Consider the following 5,874-nt stretch of genomic DNA (forward strand, 5'->3'; position numbering starts at 1 on the left):
GTATGTCTTCTCTAAATCTTGGTCATGGTGTATATCTTTCTTAGGAAATAACAAATGGCATGTTTAGAAAGGCTTTAATTTGCAGTGAATATGATTTCAATTGATTGATTAGTGTATACAGTGCTGAGTGCAGGAGTGTGTTAAGTATTGACAAATTTATATCTAGAATGGTCTTTGGCATCTTATTCGACTTCTGGAAATGAAAACACTGAAAACTCTGTGTTGGATCATGGCAGACTTTGACATATTGGGTAAAATACTTGCAGAAAGTCAGTTCCTTAAAGCTTGCTGGAAACGCATACAAGGAAATTGGGTAGCCTTTATTAACGTTAGATCTCATTTTCAGATAAATGGATGTGTAAATATAACAAGCTGTGGTTTTACTGGAGCTTAAGATCAGGACTATTTCTTGGCCAGTTGCAGTGACTTTCTGTAGTCTTTAGAGGCCATTAGAAGTTACTGGCAGCAATCAAAGACATTCGGAAACTGTTGACTCATATAGGATGGGGTGTCATATATTATAAATGTTGTTAATACAAACAAATGTATAAAGAAACCGTTTTAAATAGCTCTGTATAGCATTATTATCTCTTTGACTTTCAGTTTCAGTCTACTGACCTTGAAGAAGAGATCAGAGGTCAAATGTGACAGGATTTGTTGGTGGTAATAATATAAAAGTATGACTGTACCCAACAGCCACTTAGTTAATATATTGTATGTTCACACTACAGTTACAACAAGTTACAAAACAACAATGTCTCTAAATAGTTGCTAAAGTTTTCCTCAAGTAGTCTTCAAAATCGTTCCTGGGCTTGTATACATGAAAGTGTAATGCTTGTCATGGTGACAAGCAGTGGCACGCTTCTGCAGTGGTTAGCATTGATGACTCACAAAAAGAAGGTCCTCGATTTGAATCCACCAACTTGCTTGGCATCTCTGTGAAATCTGGATGTTCTCGGGTTGGTTATTCTAAATTGGCCACAGGTGTAAGTGCTCTGTTATCCATGCAATATACTGGTGAACTGTACAAGATGCAATCCCGGGACAACTAGGATAGGCTCCAGCACCCTCCATGACCCCATATTTGATAAGCAAATAAGAAAATGAATGGAAAAGAAAAGAATTTGAAATGTTCGTGACATTGTAGATTCATATTGCCAGCTTGTGCACAAAGATTAGAGTGTGTTCTTGTAGGCATTACTGACTCCGATCAAAATGCATCTGTTTAAAAGAGGCAAGCCTTTCAAGCCTCTTAATATAACGTACTGCACGAATACAACAGATGGAGAAGATAGAACTTTACTCTCAGTAGATGTAGAAAAGGATACTGTAGATAGCCCTGCTTGATGCTCTGAATAACAATGTTATTTCAGCATTTAATATTAGTAGCTTAGTAGCTTTGCCACCCTTATTGTTTAAACTAACCACAGAACCCATTGTTATGTTGCTGTGGCACACAAGAATATTTCTGGTACACACACGAATATCTTTGCTGTTAAGACTGGTCAGATGCACACATTGCATAGCTCCATTTGAAGATGCTGTTCGAGGTATTCTTGAGGTATAATTACAACTTCCAGATTATTTTCATTTTTCTAAATTTTCTTTCATTTTGTTAAACAAATAAAAGGGGCAGCTCCGTTGCTTACGTTTCCATATTTAAACATATTTACCTGTTTAGCATTTGTAAAATTATTGAAAAAAGTTATGATCCTACCTTTGAGCTTATAAATTAGAAGAAAGATTAATAGTACCTGAAATTAATACCCCTCCAAAATTGTTGTACCTGGTCCAAATCTTTGCTCTTGCCATTTTCCTCCTTTACTACATTTTTGGCATTTGTGTGACAATTTTATTGTGAAATGATAGATGAAACAGGCTACAACTAACATTGCTATACCTGGCAAATTACATTGTTTTTCAGTGGTACTATTGGGCTGCACAGCTGCAGACTATAATGTATTACTTCTCCCTAAAGCCAACCCAGCATGGGTCGACACTGAATCATCTTAACTTATTCCTGAACTAAGACTAAGACACATGTACTCTGCAAATATTAAAAAGCTGAGAGAGGAAACACCTGATCCATTAGATATTGATACTATTATAATCTGGTGTACCATTTCTTCAGTTTCTGGTTATAGCCTAGCATGGGATAATAATGACTTTAAACCTGGAAAAATGGACGAAGGCATCTACCTGTAGCCCACCAACAGATGGTATGTTTCAAAATGATAACTTAATCATCACCTAGATTACTGCTTGCGACAGGCACCACTTGTGGGGGCTCTGAGCCCTTGCAGGTGGGATGCAGACAATGAGGTGAAAAACATGACGTGAAGTAAACCAACAATTGCCTTTACTGACAGCTCCATCCATCCATCTATCCAGCCAACCAAAATTGTAAACGTAGAAAAGTACAAAAAGCAGAATTCCAGAATGAGGAGATTGACACATGAAAAACAACTGAGAGGATTCATTAGCAGGATCTAACAAAGGAAAAGGGAAGGAGAGGACTGTAGATACACAAAGGACTAATTTAAAGCATGACCAAAACATTAACACTTAAGACATGAAAGCTAGAAAGTTAAGATCACAGGAATGCTCATTGCATTGCTTCTTGTTCTTTGCTAGCTTCAACAAAAATATTGTAGTTTTGGAACAACTTTAAATATCCTCTGAAGTATACATGTAATGTGACAAGATAATGACTTTAATGTGCACAATTTTTGTTTAACTTTATTCTTTTTTTTCTTGTGTGGGTGTGCTAGTTTAGTCTTTAATTCAGTGTTACTTGCTATAACCCCAAATCAAACAACAATCTCTTTATACTCTGGTGAACAGCAGAAAAAAAACAATTTGATTTTTAATGCATTATGGCACCAATTCAAAGCAACAGGGGTCTTAAGGTGATTTATATTACAAGCAAAAAACCTTTCAGTATTAGAGAGATGACCCCCAACAATTAGACAACCTTATTTGAGCAAGCTCCAGGTAACACTGGGAAAGAATTCCCTTTAACAGAAGAGAACATAAAGAGACAAGGACAAAGCACAGACTATGGAAGAAAGAGGAACATTTTTAATGACATGCAGATGTGGTCTATAATTCACAGGAGAAGAGGTACTCGTTGCATCATGGAGGGTAGCCAAGCCTATAACTGTTTCTTTAAAATGCCTTGTTCACTCATCAGAGACACTTACGGTGAAACACTCCTGACATTTTCCTCGCCACATTACAAAAAAGACGTGGTAATAAAAACATTTAAAATCCCTCCTTCCTGTATGTTGCAGTGAGCAGTGAAAAAGTGACACTGAGCCATGATGTGCAATTCCAAGGCCCTGAAAGTGAGACAGCTAAATAATATTAAACTCCTACTTTAATCCCTTACACATGTACATTTCCTACTATGTTATATCACTGTAAAAGGCTTATATTGTTTGACACAATCTCTAGATACTTCAAACAAGCACACTTGCATAGACACATAAAAATGCACAGGTACATTTACCTCCCCTCTATAATGCAATCACCTCATGCAGTCATGTCATTAGACTTACAGCATGTTCATTGTGGCAGCCACTGGGCACTATGATTAGATTTAGGCTGGGTGAGTAGTCAAGCATTGATTGTCATTTCTATCTGAATATGTCATATACCTCATGTCCTTAAGGGTAACAAGACACAAGGCTATTATACTGATAAATGCTCTAATTTTAAATGTGTACCTCAGGGAGCAAAATGTATAACATAAAGCAGAAACACAGTCTGGCACACACTGTTATTCCACTTCCTACAACATCTATATTTGCATTTCAAGATCTAGATTAACTGGTTTCAAATAAACTTACAGTTCTGCTGGTGTTGAATTACTGCAATAACGATGGCTCCATTCAGCGCAGTAAACTGTGTTAATCCCAGCTTTTTAAATGTAGCTATTGGCAGCATTTTAGGAGAAGAATGCACCACTCAAGTGCTACCTTTCAACGTTTCCGATCCAGCAGTCATAGCGAACTAAAATCTTCTTACACTGACAAATACAACTGGTATTAAAAAAAACAAAAACAAAACAAAAAGTAAATTCCTCCTCACTAACAGTTAAAAAAATATGAGCCATCAGTCCAGACAGTCCCAGTGAAAATGCAAAATAACTCAGCTGTGAGAGTCCAGACGCTTTTCTGTCCAAGCTCCTGAGACAACTCAGCTGTAGTTGTCTCAACCTTTGTTGTAGTAGTAGTAGCAATAGTAGTAAAATTAGTTTGCTAATGCTTCAGGTACATTAATCTGATTATTTGCATTGGAAATGTATTCCTGTGCATTTTAAATTCGCCTTCTTTGATGTGTTGTAGATTGTCATGAGCTTATGTTGAAAACAGGCTTTTATCTCTGAACTGATGAGTCCTGACTTTTTTAAAGGTTACAGTTTGTGATATTCTCCCATATTTTACAGTGTATCTGTTGTCTCTCAGTCATTACCTGACAGTGTTAAGTAAAGGGTATTTTCTGTTTACCTTAAAGTTACCGAACAGTTTCAGATGTATAAAAGATGCATTCAGATGCATTCATTAGAAAATCCCCTACACCATAAAGTAGTTTCGTCTTATTCAAATAGCCTACAATAGCTTTACAAACTAACAACAATAATGACAGCACAATGACTTTGTAATAATAAGCTCATTATACACTCACAGATACATTACAGTTGTCTTCATGTTACTTTAGCAAGGCTGAATGTGTTCTGGGTTTGTGATAGTCTAGCTGAAGAAAATAGTGTGTGTGTGTGTGTGTGTGTGTGTGTGTGTGTGTGTGTGTGTGTGTGTGTGTGTGTGTGTGTGTGTGTGTGTGTGTGTGTGAGAGAGAGAGAGAGAGAGAGAGAGAGACACGGAGAGAGAATGTGAGATGCTGTATTTGCTCCAGTACAACATGTTGGTAAGTACAAAATAGTGCCTACCATAGGGTTGTTTCACCTGTGACTTTTAAATGATGCCCAGATGATACCAAGGAGCATAAAGTGTGTCAGGAAAGTATCCCCCACACTATTACACCACCAACAGCAGCTTGAACTATTAATTCAAAGCAGGATGGATTCATGCTTTCATGTTGTCCACGTCAAATTCTGCCCCTTCCATCTAAATGTTACGGCAGAAATTGAGACCATGCAACATTTTACCGGTCTTCTACTGACAGGAGTGGCACCCCGTGTGGTCTTCTCCTTCAAGGTTTGATGCATTGTGATTTCAGCGCTGGTCTTTTGCATATGCCGTGGTTGTAACAAGTGGATGTTTGAGTTATTATTGCCTTCCTACCAGCTTGAATCAGTCTTTTCTTTGACTTGTAATGTCAAAAGGCATTTTCATCCAGAGAACTGCCACATAGGAATACCACAGGATAGTTTCTCTTTTTCAGACTATTCTCTGTAAACCCTAGTGATAGCTGCAGGTTGTTAGTTTCTAAACCACCACCATATAGATGACCCGTGAATAACAATCTAGGTGTATAATATATAGCTTTTGGACAGAGGACACCTACTTGCAGTTCTCCTCCTGAACACCTAATCTAATAAAGGGTTGATTAAGCACTGCTAACTGGATAAGCTGCAGAAAAACCCCGTCTGGAATCATGGTGTGTAGCTCTCTTGATCGATCAGATGTGCTTGTGTAAAGACCGAAAACTTACATTTGTTCTGGGCCAACACACGGGACGCTCTTCCCCTTTAAATCTTTCCGCTAAACGGGAACGTGCTTCCTTTGACTGGTTTGGGATCGCGACAGCGGCCGCCCTCTCTCGCGCACGATTGGCCGAGCCGTGGGAATATTCAAATGAAGCTTTGATTGATTGGCCCGGAGCCGGTTTCAACAGTGCAGAGGACTCATT

Source organism: Rhamphochromis sp. 'chilingali', assembly GCF_963969265.1.
Source record: "Rhamphochromis sp. 'chilingali' genome assembly, chromosome: 2".
NCBI classification, from domain to species: Eukaryota; Metazoa; Chordata; class Actinopteri; order Cichliformes; family Cichlidae; genus Rhamphochromis; species Rhamphochromis sp. 'chilingali'.